This window comes from Lissotriton vulgaris, chromosome 1_1, assembly GCF_964263255.1.
Source record: "Lissotriton vulgaris chromosome 1_1, aLisVul1.2, whole genome shotgun sequence".
Classification (NCBI taxonomy): Eukaryota; Metazoa; Chordata; class Amphibia; order Caudata; family Salamandridae; genus Lissotriton; species Lissotriton vulgaris.
In genome coordinates this window covers 1,920,011,336-1,920,028,403 of record NC_141685.1, presented here as the reverse complement: position 1 = coordinate 1,920,028,403, position 17,068 = coordinate 1,920,011,336, and positions in this window count along the sequence as shown.

The window sequence follows — 17,068 nt, the reverse complement described above, 5'->3', positions numbered from 1 at the left end:
AAATCACCAGTATGATCAAAGACTATCTGGCCAGCAACAACACCCCAGAATCTGATGGTTCCATTATTTGGGACACACTGAAGGCTGTGAAAAGGGGGTAACTGATCGACATATCATCAGCCAAAAATAAAGAGCGCAGGCATAAATGGGAAAACCTCTCCCAACAAGTTACGGAACTGGACCGGAGCCCCCCGGAAGCGGAGGCAGTTTGAGGCCCCCAGAACCCAAATAGCCAGTATTGATACGGATAGAGCAAAATATGCTACACTCCACTTAAAACATACATTTTATGTCAGCGGCGATAGGGCAGGCCATCTCCTCACGAACAGGCTGAGGATCCAGCGGCAAGAGCAGCAGGACCAGGAGGTTTAAAACTCTGAGGCCCAGGCGCAGACCGAAGATCCCCACATAGCAAAAACGTTTAGAGACTACTATCAAAAGCGATACCAGCACAGAGCCTCCAGCGAGAGGGAATCCCATCATCCCTCCAGGAAGCACATACATCCTTCCTCACTTCAGAACAAAGGGAAGATTTTGACAGTCGAATCAAAATTGAGGAGGTCATTGCATGTATAGCCTGACTAAAGCTTACCAAGTCCCCTGGGCCTGATGGCTTTCCAGCCATCTTTTATTAAACGTTCTGCCCGATTCTAGAACCCCTCCTCACCCGACTCTTTAATGCCCTTGGGACCTCGGTGACCCACCCTGCTTCGATGAAAATGGCTTCAATCGCAGTAATTCCCTTTTAAATGTTGATTTTAAAATATTCACAGGCATCTTAGCAGTTTGTCTCAACCCCTTACTGCCAGGCCTTATTGACACGGATCAGGCAGGGGTTGTCCTGCAACGTCATTGCTGTGACAATACATGCAAGGTCCTCCACCTCATAGACAAGGCCCAGAGACACGGCCAAGAAAGTATGCTCTTATCGGTTGACGCTGAGAAAGCATTCAACAGATTTTGCTGGCCCTATCTCGAGGCCACCTTGGAGCATTTCGGAATGGGAGACAGATTTAGGTGGTGGATCTCTAGCACATATGACGGCCCTACCACAGTCATTTGAATAAATGGGGATAATTCCACTCCATTCACAATTAATAGGGGCACCAGACAAGGGTGCCCGCTGTCACTGTTACTCTTTGCCATATACATGGAGCCCATGGACTACAGAGTCCAATCCCACCCTTAAATTAAAGATATTAGGAATGGCAGTGACTTCCAAGTAATAAGCCTGTATGCTGATAATGTTCTGGCGACGCTGGAGGACCCGGCCTCATCCTTGCCGGCCTTCCTCAACAAACTCGCAGCCTTTGGCCAAGTTGCAGGTTTCAAAATGATTATCCACAAGTCACAAGCCCTAAACCTAACAATGTCACAACGGTCGTTAACCACACTTCAACAACCCTTCCCTCCCAAGTAGGCACTTCTCAAATTAGGTACCTGGGACTCCAGATCGCCCCCACGAAATACACAATTGTGACCCTCAATTACCACACACTATCCCAGCAGATATGCTCCGACCTGCGCCGCTGGCAGCAACACACTCTCTCCTGGCTTGGGAGTATAGCTGCAATGAAAATGGCCATATTACCCAGGATCCTTTATCTCTTCCAAGTATTACCATTAGACCCACGCTCCAGGCTCCATTCTACCACTTCAGGACGATTTGAATAATTTTGTCTGGGCGGATAAATGTCCCAGACTTCGCAGAGATCTAGCCTTCCGGTCTTCTTCAGAGAACGGTTTTGTAGGTTCCAGGCCTTGTTCGTTACTACAAGGCTGCCCAGCCAAGCCCCTCCTGCCCAAGGCTCATACCCAAAACACACGGGGACAGAGCAGCGAGCAGCACTTGTGCCAGTAAAATCGAGAGCAGACGTGGAACTACACAACCAAGGGTGAGGAGCATTGAGAGTGGGGAGCGCCCGTGGGACATCCTCGCGTAAGAAAGATAGAGAGGGGCGGGAGCAGAGAGCGGGAAGAGCCGCGCCGAGAGAGAGTAGCGCGATGAGGGGCAAGATCGAGGCTCCATAGGAAACGGCAGGAGCAGTAAAGAACCCAGAGCGGGCTGGAAACAGCAAGTGGGGCGAACCACTGTAGGAGCGGAGCCCCTCCCAAAACCCCCCGGTCCTCCCAAACTGCTAACAAACAGCCATCAACGCATCACAGCCAGAAGAGGACCCCTCACAAGAGTGGAGGAGCGCAACTCACAGCCACAAAAACAAAGCGCAAGTTGCAAGCAAACAGCCGGGCATGAGCAGCACTGTGCGACAGCACCCGTGGCATACACGTGTCAGAGCTGGGTGGTCCACACAATGTTGTGATATTACTCTAGGACAAAAAATGGACATCAAACTGACCTTCACCTTTCCCCGATAAAGGCGTAGAACGTGATGAACTTACCTCGGATCGCGGAGACCTAGCTATCTGGCCGGTGGAGCTACCTGATAGCTATAGAGGAGATGGTTTGTGGACTTCCCCCTCGACCTTTACCTACCCAGCTGGACTTTGGACAGTCTTACTTCGTCTCTCTGTCGTTCCTGCCTCTCACCTCTTACCTTAACCCCTACCACTCTATGCTCATTTCATCTTATCTTCTATACTCTTTAACTGTTTTCCTGTTGAGACCTAGCCATTTAGCCGATGCCCGGTGGAGCTACTAGATAGCTATAGAGGAGATGGGCTGCGTACTTCCCCCTCAGCGCTCACCTACCCAGCCGCACCTGGGCAGACTTTTCCTTCATCTCCGTCATATCTCCCTCCTACCCCTTTTACCATACCCCCTGCTATTGACTTCTGCCTTCACCTGTCCTGGCCCTAGTTCCCACCCTGTTTATCTCCTCGCTCTACTCCTCTCCAATTTCCTGCTGTTGACCTTTCACTTCACCTGCCCTGGCTCTTAGTCCCCACCCTGTCTATCTGTGAATTTTCCCTCGTCATTTGAGATCTAGCTATTTTGCCTGATGCCCGATGGAGCTACCTGGTTTAGTCATAGGGGAGACAGGTCGGGGATTCCCTCCTTGGACGTAACCTACCCATTCGGTCTTCAGCCAGACTTCCTTTTGTCTCTCCTGTTGTCTCTTCCTGCATCCTCCCTCTATTTTTGTCTCTCCTTCTCTCCTCTCTCAATGTATTGAGACTGAACTATTTTGTCGAATGCCCGATGGAGCTACCTGGTTTAGCTATAGGGGAGTTCAGCCGTGGACTCCCTCCTTGGTCGCCACCTCCCCAGTCGGCCGTTAGAAAGACTTCATTTCGTCTCTCCCTGTTGTCTCTGCCCCTATCCCCCCTTTTCTCTACTTCCAAGTCCTCTACGCTCCATTTATTTTGCCCTACATGTTTCTTTAATTGTTTTTCACATTGAGCTATTTGGCCAATGGCCGGTGGAGCTACCTGATAGCTATTGAGGAGATGGGTTTTGGGACTTCCCCTCGACCGTCACCTACCCAACCGGACTTTGGACAGATATTCCTTTTGTCTCTCTACCGTATCTCCCCGCTATCCCTTTACCCTTACCCCCTTCCCCTATACACTTCAATCAACTTGTCTTCTATGCTCTTGCATTTGTTTGTCTAACATCTGTTGTAAATTGTAACTGATGTAATCTTGTTATGTAATTTTTGTGGAACCTCATGTAAAGCGCTCTGATACCTCCGGGTCTAGCCAGCTCTATATAAAACTCTAGAATAATAATAATAATGGTGACGTGCGTAGTCTGAAAAAATACAGACTTTTTATTGGACAAGTGCTTGCAGGTCAGCCCCTGTGGAAGATTCCCTTTCTTCCAAAAAGCGCACGCCCCCCTGACTTAAATCTTTCTTCTATCGCCAAGCCAGCTCTAGCGGCCTGGGACAAGGTGGAGACTCATAGGCACCTATTTTCTTTTTCCTCTCCCTTAACACCTATTGTAAGGAACCCCACCTTTACTCTGTCACTAAACCTGGGCTCCACCGCTGGACCCAAGCAGGATGTAGATAAATAGGGCACCTGTTTGACACAGATGGTCCCATCCTGTTCGACTTCCTCTGCCAAGAACACGAATTTCCCGAAGGAGAGAGGTGCCATTACACCCAGACCTGCCATTGGTGATGCAACCCAGAGTCTGCCCAGGGGCACAAAGTCACCTCACCCCGTACGAATGCTGGCTACTTTCTAGCATGACAAACACATGCCTCATTACCCATCTGTATAGGTTACTGGCCCCTGAATGTCCAACTGCGAAATGCAGGGCCAACGGTGGTGAGAGTCAGAGATGGGGAGGGAGCTGTCTATAAAGGAATGGGACAAAATCTACTACTGCGCCTGGCACACAGCCCGTAACATCCCCAGCGTTGAAGCAGTCACTAAAATCACAATGTACTGGTATCTCACCCCTAGTAGATTACATGAACGTACACCATGTAAATCACCTGACTGCCAGTGCCAATGCCATTCCTTACGTACGTTATTACACACACTAAGGGAATGCCCAAAATTACCTACATGCTGGGCTCAGGTCCTTAAAAACATAGGCCTGCTCCTAGACAGAGAAATCCTTAGATTTCCGGCATATATCTTCCTTGGCCTTCCTAACACACTCACCTTCCCACTAAAGTCCCGAAAAGGCAGACAGCTAGGTCTAGCGCTACTAGCAGCCCCTCAGAACATATCGCGTCTGTGTTCGCACACTGCACCCGGCCTCCGTGGGTCCCCTGTGTCACTCCTTTGGGTGGTTCCTTGGGGTCCCAGCGATTCTACGTGCTCTAGGCACTATGTCTAGTCAAGTTGTTGTTGTTATACCACTTTTCTTAGTATATGGTTAGTTCTCCCCCTGGAGCCCACTCTGTATTGTGCTATTTACTGTCATTTTATTGAATAAAAATAGTGTGCCTTGTGCTCTAATCTCATATAGAGAGTGTTTAGTAATAAATACATATATTTTATATATCTCTTGTGTGGTTCTGCTTTCATTTGTTTATTCGGGAGGTTCTAATCTGGTGGAACAAGCTGCTTTACATTCCTTTGAGACTTAGCCTGAAGGCTGCTCTCCACAGCTACCACTAGGATAGCTTTCTGTAAAGGTTGTCTTTGACATAATCATCAATAATGGTCATTTGGACTGGTGCAAGGTGCCCACTTTAATTGGTGGACAGCATATACCAAGCCAACTTCTGACAAAGCGTAACTGCCAAATGCACCTAGTCACATGACCTAGAAACTGGCTGCAGGCACCAAATGGCTAAGGCAAGATAATGCCAACTTTCAAAATTTCCGGTCCAGGGAATACCTGGCTTGGCAGTTCGGGCTGGACTGTTCCCACAAGTAACAGGGTCAAAACTGATTTGCATATGGCTGGATCCAAACTGGGGTGGTGTGGTGAGCAAATGAATGATGGATTTAACCCAGATCCATGTGACTGGGGGTGAATGTTTGCATTGTCCAGCATTCCGTCCGTCAATTGTTTCTTTTTGATACGTTGCCCTAAGTGGGAAGGGTATGCCCAGACTTAGGTCCCGTGCTCACTACACCACTGCATTCAAACTAGTCTGGCTGATGAAGGGTGATGCCCTGAAACCGGTCCCAGGATGCTTGTTTCAGGTCCATGGAAGACCTGCCTTGGCAGTTCGTGCAGGACCGATCCCACAAGGAACAGGGCCAAGATTGATGTGCACATCGCTAGGTCCAAACTGAGGTGGTGTGGTGAGCAAAAGAATGATGGATTTAACCCAGATCCTTGTGACTGGGGGCGAATGTTTGCATTGTCCAGCATTCCATCCATCAATTGTTTCTTTTGCACATGTCACCCTAAGTGGGAAGGGTTTGGCCAGTCATGGGTACTGTATTCACTACACTACTGGATTCAAGCTAGTCTGGCTGATGAAGGGTGATGCCCTGTAACTGGTCCCAGGATGCTTGTTTCTGGTCCAGGGAAGACCTGGCTTGGCAGTCGGGCTGGACTGTTCCTACAAGGAACAGGGTCTAGGATGATTTGCATATGGCTGGGTTCAAACTGGGCTGGTGTGATGAGCAAAATAATGATGGATTTAACCCAGATCCTTGTGACTGGGGGTGAATGTTTGCATTGTCCAGCATTCTGTCCATCAATTGTTTCTTTTGCATATGTCGCCCTAAGTGGGAAGTGTATGCCCAGATGTGAGTCCTGTGCTCACTACACCACTGGATTCAAGATAGTCTGGCTGATGAAGGTTGATGCCCTGAAACCAGTCCCCCGGATGCTTGTTTCTGGTCCATGGAAGACCTGGTGTGGCAGTTTGGGCTGGACTGTTCCCACAAGGAACAGGGTAAAGACTGATTTGCATATGGCTGGGCCCAAACTGGGGTGGTGTGGTGAGCAAAATAATGATGGATTTAACCCATATCCTTGTCACTGGGGGTGAATGTTTGCATTGTCCAGCAGTCTGCCCATCAATTGTTTCTTTTTGCAACTTTCATAATGTGGCATTTTCAGAATTGCAATTTAAAATTTTACTTCACCATAAGTTAGGATTTTGCATTATGATTCCGAAGGCACCAAAGATGAACTGGTTATCTCTTCTATTTAGAAATTACACTTATACAAATCTAATATAGCAACTCTAATGTTATCCTATTGGAGTAACGAATTTGAGAGTTTTTCACTTTAAGGAGATGGAAAATTTAAAAGTACATGTCTTGCGTGTTAAATACAATATACCTTGCCCTCCGGACTGTTCAGGGCCTACCCTAGAGGTGTAATAAAAAGGAAGATTTTAGCATGGCAAAAGGTTTACTTTGCCAGGTTGAAATGGCAGTCCAAATCTGCCCACACTGTCTCTGCAGGGGCAGGTCTTAGACATATTTAAAAGGCTACTTAAGTGGATGGCATCCTTTAATTTACAGGCCCTTGGCACATGTAGTGCCACTTTAGCAGGGATTCATAAGTGAATTAAATATGCCACGTTGGTGTAAGCCAATGTTACCATGTTTAAGGAAGAAAGCACACACATTTTAGCCCTGGCTAGCAGTAGTAAAGTGCACAGAGTCCTAAGGCCAACAAAAAATAATGCAGCCAAAAAAGGCTAACAATCTATCTTAATGGTAAAACCTCCAAATTGTTGTTTTTGGAAAGCCTAGTAGCCCCTTTGGTGAGTACAGGGTTATATGCTAAAAACTCTGCTGTGCTAACTTCTGAAAGGGACTGCTAAAGTTGGTAATCCAATGTATTAAAATAATTGTCACATTGAACTTGACTTGATGCCTAAGTCAAATTTATTTTAACTTTTAAGCAAATGGTAATTTTGGAAAGTTATAAACAGAAAGATCCTGACATTAGAAGAGGTGTTACCTCTACCTGGCATGAAAGCCAAACAGTGTGTTAGTCCAATAGGTGCACTTTAAAGGGGAAGCTGCCTTTGAAGGGCAGATAGTAGACAAACACAATAGGGGCTGCTCTTTTGTTCTGGAAGACATGTGGGCATCTCAAACAGAGAGATGAAGCAGTTGCCAACCCAGTTTTCCCATTGGCGAGTAGCCCTCAGGTATACACACCTCTATTGTGGGCTACTAAGCTCCACACAATAAGAGAGGGATTCTGCCATTTTGGTAGTGGCACAATATTGTATTCTGGGATATCTAGATGCCGCACTATGCATAAAGTCATCATCAGACAGGAGAGGACCTGGTAGCCCGTTTGCTAGTAGTAAATGCATCCCCGGAAAGTTCTTGGAATAAAAGTGGCACCCAGACCTGGGATCATGTCTGCACTGAAGAGAGGGTTGAAGAAGGACTGCCTGCTAATCCCTCAACCAGGCAAAGGAACGCTGCACCAATGACTGGACTGCATGTGTTGATTCTTGGGCTAGCAAAGAGAGGACTGTAACTGTGGTGCCCTGCCAAAGGAAAAGTAATCCCGAGTCCCAGACAGAAAACTTGACTCCAAGAGCTAGTTGGCTTACTTCCTGCTACAGGTCCAGGGCCACAAAACCTAAAGAAGACTCCATTGATGAGTTGGTAGCCACAATTACTTGACCACCACTGGCCTCTAAAGCGCAGCCTGGGAAACTGAGTCTTAATTTGCAAAAGTCTCCCCAAGTCCGCTGGACCCAGGAAAGTAATTGAAGTGCAATTTGGTCACCCAAGACAGACACTAACTCAGGTAAAGGGAACCACTGATTTTCATGTACCGGGAGACCAGCAGACCAGTGGCAAGTGGTCTTTGACTGGACTTGGAGGGACATCCCACCATGTTCGTGGATTAAGGGGTGACCTTAGAAAGATCTACAGCAACCAGATTACCTTCCACAGCATCCATCAGCATCTTCAGCAGCCTGTATCTCTTGCATCAGGCCCACTCCGTTGATGTGTAATGTGGTTCGCCCGTTGAGATTGAGGACTGCTTTGACTGCAAGGAAACTGTCGTGTCACACCTTATCGGCTCTCATGTCTTATTCCCTGCCGGAGTTGGTCACCCAAAGTGGGCTAGACTAACCAAGCACAACTTTGCTAAATTTTTCAAAATTGTTTAAAGTAACACCTAACAGCAGTAGTTGTCAATGCATGTTTGTGCTTTGATGGAAAAGCAGTGATTTATTATTTGATTCATAATGTACATCTTTGGAACTCTATGAGGCAATTTGTTCATTTTAGTGTCGAACAATAAGAGCATTTTAATACATTGGTGTTGGATTTTCTTTAAATTATGATTCTTTTTTATTCAACTGTTAGGGTACTTCTAAAAATGTTACACTTAAACCTTTGACAAAACCTCACTGCTCAAAACCACAAATTAACTTTACTGGTTCCAAGATGGGTTTGTTAGTTTATTACAAAGTGAGTGTGAACAACCACACCATATAAGAAACACTTTTCTCACAATGTGTTTTATTGCTCTCTCCTCTGTTTCCTTGCCATCTTGAACTCTCTTTTCACTTCCCTCCTCTTTCCCTGATTCACGATGCTACCTATCCCCTTTCACGTTTAAATGCTTCTCATTCCCATTCCCCTTCCCCTTCACTTGTAAATATATTGGGGCAGATTTATGTTTCCTGTCGCATCTCTGCAAATCAGCAGGGATGCACCAGGAAAGATGCGTGTCGCAAGTTTACCCTTGCACAACCACAGATGCGCCGCATTTACAATGCGGCGCATCATGGTGCAAGGATAAACAGATGCGTGTCACAGCTGCCGGCGTAAGGTTGGCGCCGTGCTGGAGTTGTGTCGCGGGCACGACCCAACTCCAGCACTGTTCCAACCTAGCCTATCGTCAACATTGTGCAAGGCGCAAGGTTTTGACGCAGTGGTGTTGGAAAAGTGACTGAGTGAAATCTTGTAAATTCCACTCAGTTGGCCCTGGTTGAGGAGGGAGCAGATGTCGTCGGTGGAGCGATTGGGAGGTGTCTAGGACATTGTTGGCTTCAATGAAGTTTGCTAGCTGGGAGACGACGGCCTTTTCAATGACTTTGGCTGCGAATGGAAGCGGGAGAGGAGCCTGAAGTTGTTGAGATCCGTCTGGTCTGCAGAGGATTTTTTCAGGAGGGGGTTGACTTCAGCGTGCTTCCAGGCATTGGGGAATGTGCCGCTTTTGAGGGAGCAGTTGATCTTCTGCCGTAGTTTCAGTGCGATTGCCATGCCGGCTGTGTGGAAGATGTGGGGTGGGCAGGGGTCTGAGGGTGCTCCAGTGTGGATGTTCTTCATGGTCTTCAAGGTGTCTTCTGTCGTGAGCGGGGTCCAGGTGAGCATGGTCTTTGGGTGGCATCACTGTTGTGTAGTTCCTATAAACCTATATAGGATCTGCACATTTAGACAATATATACTGTTGGATTGGAGTCAGACTGATTCTGGACACCCCTACCGAATATGTCAGCCTGTATATCAGCTAGCTCACAGTGCCACTAGAAACTCCTCTTACCAAGGAGAGATTGGTTCTTGGTAACTATTAAACATGACAACCCTGTCCCTCAGGATTTTGGAAGCAATACTTTTTGGTCAGTCACTCGTGCTCACTTCATCTCAGAGAGATGCACAGAAAAAACGATGAGGATGTTTTTCAATAAGCTTTTATTGAACCAGCGTCATTCTAGTGTAAAATAGGTGCGCTGAAACAACCACTAGACATTGATGGTTATAAATGATTATAAGCACTAACAGAATAAAAGGATGGTAGATTTCTACCATCGTGCTAAAACATTGAATACATGCAAGTATATAAAATTAATGACAGTAGAATGCGTACTCCTATGATGCAACCGTAACTAGATGTACCTAAGTGTACTTACCATGTGCATGGGTGTAAAAGCCAAGAACCCCTCTAGGATACCTGAAGTGAAAAACTATTGGACCCTGTCTTGGTCTCAAGATGGATACCCCGCAAGCTGGAGTGTCTGCGTGCAGCAGCCTCAGCGTCTCGCATCAGTGTGGCAGCAGGGAAGTCCTTTTCTTCTCTGACTTTCTCAGCAAGATATGCGTATATACCCAAATTGGTACCCCCTGGGGATATGCCTTGCTGTGCAATGTCGGACTAGGATGACGGAAAGAATGACCCTTATACATAGTTATTATGCAGGAGATGGTAGGCCTGCTGTTCTGCTGTGACTCCAAGAATCATCATGCATAATGAATGAGGCTAAAGGTTTTCGGAGAAAACCTCATGTCGTCTGTGGACATTACCGACTAGGCAAAAGGTCAGTACTAAGAACCGTTATGCAGTGTAATGGTAGGGGACAATATTGGTAAAAGGTTAGGTGACTACCTGAGCCTATATTGGGATACCTATATGGAGCAAAATAGCTTGTCATGGGAGCTGGATTGGTGCAGAGGTCTTAGTTGTCGAAGTTGTCGTAGATCGTCTTAATCTTGAGGTGAAAAAAGTTGCTGAGTCGGTTGCAGAGGTCTTGGGAGGGTGGGATGTCTGTTGTTTCGCTGCCAGGGTTGGTGAATTCCTTCATGATGGAGAAGAGTCCCTTGGAGCTGTGGGCACTTGTGAGGATTCTGTCATGGAGGAAGTTCTTTTTTGTGGAATTGATGAGGTGGTAATGTGCTGTGGTGGCTGCTCTGTAGGCGGTGCTTGTTTCTGGGGAAATTGTTGTACCTCCATTTCTTTTCGAGTCATTGGCAAGAACGCCTGAATTCATGGAGTGCAGGGTTGAACAGCTTGCTTTTTTGGTGTGTAACTCTGTTGATTTCTTGAGGAGGGCGATGGCGTCAACACAGTTTGTGATCTAGGGGTGGAGGTTGCGTGCCAGAGTATTGGCGTCTGCCATTGTCGGTGGTGACATGCTGATGAGGACGGAGGTAAGCTGGTCTTCTATGAGTTTGTTCCAGCTTCTATGGGGGCGGCAGTGGGCGTGCACATGTACGGTGGGAAGTGGATGGAGTGGGGGTCTGTCCGGAGGAGTTTCCTGGTGTGGCTGTACAAGACGCTGTTTCCTTCCTACCAGTGCTTTGCACTGCCCCCGCCACCCTCTGTCATCATACTGCCTCTTCCTGAAGCCCGCCTCGTTGCAAAGCTCCAGGGCAACAGAAGGGGGTCTGTTGCTAAATATTTTAAACTGTGCACTTTGATTGATACATTTTCCATTCCTTCAATCAAACAAGCCTTTTTTCCTGAACCAGACTGCATGACCCAGTGTGTAGTAATAGTATAGCTATTGAATCCCTGGTTCTTTTCTTTGTCTCTCTTTCCTGCACTGCACTGCTCAGATGCCATGTGTGGTAGAACACACAGGCCATGCCTTTCCAGGGGCCATGTGAGGCATATTAGGTCACAGCACAACTTTGCCTCATTTTGTAGATTTGCACAGCACTTACATATCTTTCACCTACTTTCAGACACAGCTCACCCTGCAAACTCACTCACCATGTACTCTGCACAGTCATCCCGACATTGTGCTGGTATTCAGATACTGCTCATCCACCACTCACATAGTGCTGAGTGTGGACTCACACACATTGACATAACTCTCGCCCAGCACTCTCATTCTTCTCACCCTCCATCCAGACCTCAAACCGCTCATTCTGCACTTATACTATTGACATACGACTCACCCTATACTCGAACATCTCTTGTACATGTACTGGGTAACATCTCTCATACTGAACATTCACACAATTCTCATTCTGCACTGAACACACTTTAATCCTGCACTCAGACACTTAGCAACCTTCATTCATCTACCACTCACCCTGCACATAGACACACACCATTCTCCATGCACTCATACGCTGTTCCCCCACCTCTTAGGGCCATATGTAGGTAAAAGGAGAATACCGATTCCTTAATACCAAATTTTACCGAATCGGTATTAAGAAATCGTAAAACGCGATGTAGATAAAAAATCGTTAAAGTTTACCGATTCGTTAAGATTCGGTATTAAATACCGAATCTGAAAGAATCGGTAAAAAAATCACAAATCCAACAATGAAATACTGAATCGATGTTACCGAATCCATTACCGAATCGGTAAAAACCGATTCGGTAATTCAAAAATTCGTACGTCGGAGAATCAGCCAATCCTGATCAACCAATTACCGTACAAACAGGAAGTGTCCACACCCAGCCAGGTGTACAGGACCAGGAGCACACAGTGAGGCAGGCAGGCAGTCAGCCAGTCTGCCAGGAGATCTGAGGAGGCAGCAGCAACACAGCCACACAGCCACGCAGCAAGACAGAAGAACTCGAAAGCAGTGAAATGGCAAGCCAGGACAAGGAGAAGGAGGGAGGTGACAGAAAACGAAAACTGAAGTTCAGTGACAAGGAGCTGGAGGTCCTGGTCCAGGATGTCAGCCAGGAGCACCACAAGCTGTTTGGAGCCCAGTCTCACCAAGTGTCAGAGTCACAGAAGAGGCAAATCTGGAGTGGCATTCGTGACAAAATAAATGCCATAGGTGTCACCCAGCGCACCATAGAGGACATCAGAAAGAGGTGGTACGACCTCAGGAAAGCAGCAAAACAGAGGATGACAGAGAGACACCGGCAGGCTGGCCTAAGAGGTGGAGGCAAAAGCTGAGCCCCAGCACCAACACCACTTAAACTGATGGTGGAGTCCACCATCCAGCTGGAGAGTGTGAGCGGCGTGGGAGACGCAGACAGCTCCACCCGAGCAGCAAGAAAACAAGGTAAGAGGCATGCCCAGCATGCTGTGCTACCCCCTCCCCAACCCCAATCCCCATAGTGGCAAAGGGGCACCCACTCCACCCCATGTCTTACTGGTTACCTTCAATGCATGATGGGTGATGTAGTAAATGGGAACATATGAATGGGTCAGTCAGGCTATCAAGTACAATACCATGGTAAAGGAATAGGCTACGTCAGGACAACCACTGTGCACAATTGGCATGTTGTTTAATGCAATTCCATTGCTGACAGAGCATTGAGTACATGTACATTTGTATCATTACAGGCGAGTCATCTCGCAGTGCAGCAGAGGCCAGCAGAGGCAAGTCAGCCAGGCCAGAGGGGAGCTAACATGAGGATGACAGCATGTCCTCAGGGACCACAAGCATGGCGCCATCACAGCCACCCATTCCTCCAGCACAGCCATCACCACCGCGCCAGGGAGAGCTGCAGTCCCCTCTCACACAGTCCCCAGAGCGACGATCACCGACACCACCACCACCACAGTCAGGCAGGAGGCATGCCATGCCCAGCCTCCAGCAGATGGAGGGGTCGGAGGAGGAGGCCAGATTTGGCGAACAAAGTCCCATAGGTGATCGATACCACAGGGAGAGGGCTGGTGCAGCATCCGAGGGCTCCCACATCACATCAAGACGCCGCAGGGTAAGGCCGGACAGTCCAGTTGCATCCGAGCAGGGTGACAGTGTGTTTGCTGGACTGGAAGGCAACATGCTGAAGGTCCAGCGCCTGCAATGGAGGGAGATGAAGTCAATGCACAGGGAGGTGGCACACATGAACAAGCATATTCACAGAATGGAGAAGGGCATCAGTGCTATGGGTGAGAACTTGTGTGCGGGAATGGAGAGAGTAGCTAACTCGGTGGACAACCTCTGCAGCCAGCTTCAGCAGGACCGTCTTGGCAGGCGCGGGGAGAGACAGAGGCTCCAGGCCTATACCAAGTCGGTGAACCCGCTGGCCACTACAACTTCAGTGATGTGTCGCAGGTCCATCGCCATGCAGGAGGAGATGGTGCATTGCAGCAGGGATGTGGCCAGGAGGATGATGTCCATTACCTCTGTGCTACAGCTCATGCAGAATGCTAAGGCGGCCACAATGGAAGGGGGGGTGGACAGTGAAGAGGCTACCAGCCGTGGTGGCATTACGCCCTCACCCACGGAATGCAGGAGGCGTAGTGAACGCAACGTGCCGGCACATGAACAATCGTCCACACCAGACAGTGTCGAAAGAACGAGGACGTGCAGCGCGTGGACGCAGGAAGTGAAGAGCTATGGCTGTTTCCATGAATGAGATGGGTGATGTAACCCATGTCCAATTGGACATTGCTGACTATGGTGGAGGTGTGCACAATAAACACCTTTACATGTAACAGGTAATGGCTCAGTGTCGTTACTCACTCAGAAAAAGTTTGACGTAATCTCTGCCCGTCTCTGTCTCCCATCATGTTCAATTGCACCACCAGCTGCGCAGGGCTCTGGCTGAGGTTTGTCGTCGTCCTCGTCCTCTGAGTCAGTTAGTTCCACTGCTGTACCTTTTTTTGTGGCTAGATTGTGCAGCATTGCACATGTTTCTATAATCTTGCAACATTTCATGGGGCTGTACAGACGTGCACCTCCAGTTTTGTGGAGGCAACGGAATCTGCTTTTGAGCAATCCAAATGTGCGCTCCACCACGTTGCGTGTGCTCCTATTTGCCACATTGTACCTCCTCTCCCTTGGGGTGGTTGGGTTGAGATATGGTGTGAGCAGATAAGGCCGGAGGGCATATACGCTGTCACCTATGTGAAGAAGTGAGTGGCATTGATTATGTGTGCACAACAGCTTGAGGCAGGGTGTACATCAGGGTGTGGCACATGTACTTACCTAGTATGTATCCGTCTCCAAATTCGCCAGCAAGCAGACGTGTATGGATGCCACTGTTACGGAAGATGTAGGCGTTGTGGCTACTCCAGGGGAATTTTGCCACAATGTCAGTAATGATGTGCTTGGCATTACAGATCACCTGCACATTGATGGAGTGGGTGGATTTGCGGTTTCTGTATATATATTCGCTTGCTGCAGGTGGGCAGATGGGTATGTGTGTCCCATCGATGCATGCAATGACGTGTGGGAACTCTGCAAGTTGGTAGAACTCAAGCTTGGTTCTCTGCAGCTCCGCCTGTGTACTGGGGAAGGAAATGTAATGTTCCATTCTGTCCATCATGGCATCCAGGAAGGTCTGGAAGAAACGGGATAGACAGCTCTGTGACACTCCACCCACTGCAGCTATCACACCCTGGAAACTTCCTGATGCAAGGAGGTGCAGGCAGCAGAGTACCTGGACATGGGTGGGGATAGCGTGGGCCCTTGGTGTCTGATGCTCCAGATAGGGTCTTAGGTCACGGATTAGGTCCAGGATGGTGTCAGGGTGCAGTCTGTATCTTTCATGGATTTCAGCTTCTGTCAATTGGAACAATGTGATGCGTACTCTGTACACCCGTTCTTCACGTCTCCAGATCCTCACTCCTGCTGCTCTCAAGCGTAGAGGCCTTGCAATGACGTAGAGGGCTGCCATTGTGGTCACACAGATGCATTTTGGGCTGCTTTTTATGCACTGCACCTCATTACCACAAGCTCTTGAAACGTGGTAAATACCGATTCGTTGATTCCGATTCTGCTCGTTTTCGGTGTTTACGACGTTTGCTACATCGCATTCTTGGGGGTTTTACTGATTCTTTAATTTCGATTCGGTATTCATTGTTTCGGTATCTCCGATTCGGTAAATAAGGAATCGGTAATTTTTCACCGATTCGCTATTAACGATTGCACTCGGTATTACGTGTTTCTATAATCTTGCAACATTTCATGGGGCTGTACAGACGTGCACCTCCAGTTTTGTGGAGGCAACGGATCTGCTTTTGAGCAATCCAAATGTGCGCTCCACCACGTTGCGTGTGCTCCTATTTGCCACATTGTACCTCCTCTCCCTTGGGGTGGTTGGGTTGAGATATGGTGTGAGCAGATAAGGCAGGAGGGCATATGCGCTGTCACCTATGTGAAGAAGTGAGTGGCATTGATTACTGTGCACAACAGCTTGAGGCAGGGTGTACATCAGGGTGTGGCACATGTACTTACCTAGTATGTATCCGTCTCCAAATTCGCCAGCAAGCAGACGTGTATGGATGCCACTGTTACAGAAGATGTAGGCGTCGTGGCTACTCCCGGGGAATTTTGCCACGATGTCAGTAATGATGTGCTTGGCATTACAGATCACCTGCACATTGATGGAGTGGGTGGATTTGCGGTTTCTGTATATATATTCGCTTGCTGCAGGTGGGCAGATGGGTATGTGTGTCCCATCGATGCATCCAATGACGTGTGGGAACTGTGCAAGTTGGTAGAACTCAAGCTTGGTTCTCTGCAGCTCCGCCTGTGTACTGGGGAAGGAAATGTAATGTTCCATTCTGTCCATCATGGTATCCAGGAAGGTCTGGAAGAAACGGGATAGACAGCTCTGTGAAACTCCACCCACTGCAGCTATCACACCGTGGAAACTTCCTGATGCAAGGAGGTGCAGGCAGCAGAGTACCTGGACATGGGTGGGGATAGCGTGGGCCCTTGGTGTCTGATGCTCCAGATAGGGTCTTAGGTCACGGATTAGGTCCAGGATGGTGTCAGGGTGCAGTCTGTATCTTTCATGGATTTCAGCTTCTGTCAATTGGAACAATGTGATGCGTACTCTGTACACCCGCTCTTCACGTCTCCAGATCCTCACTCCTGCTGCTCTCAAGCGTAGAGGCCTTGCAATGACGTAGAGGGCTGCCATTGTGGTCACACAGATGCATTTTGGGCTGCTTTTTATGCACTGCACCTCATTACCACATGCTCTTGAAACGTGGTAAATACCGATTCGTTATTTCCGATTCTGCTCGTTTTCGGTGTTTACGACGTTTGCTACATCGCATTCTTGGGGGTTTTACTGATTCTTTAATTCCGATTCGGTATT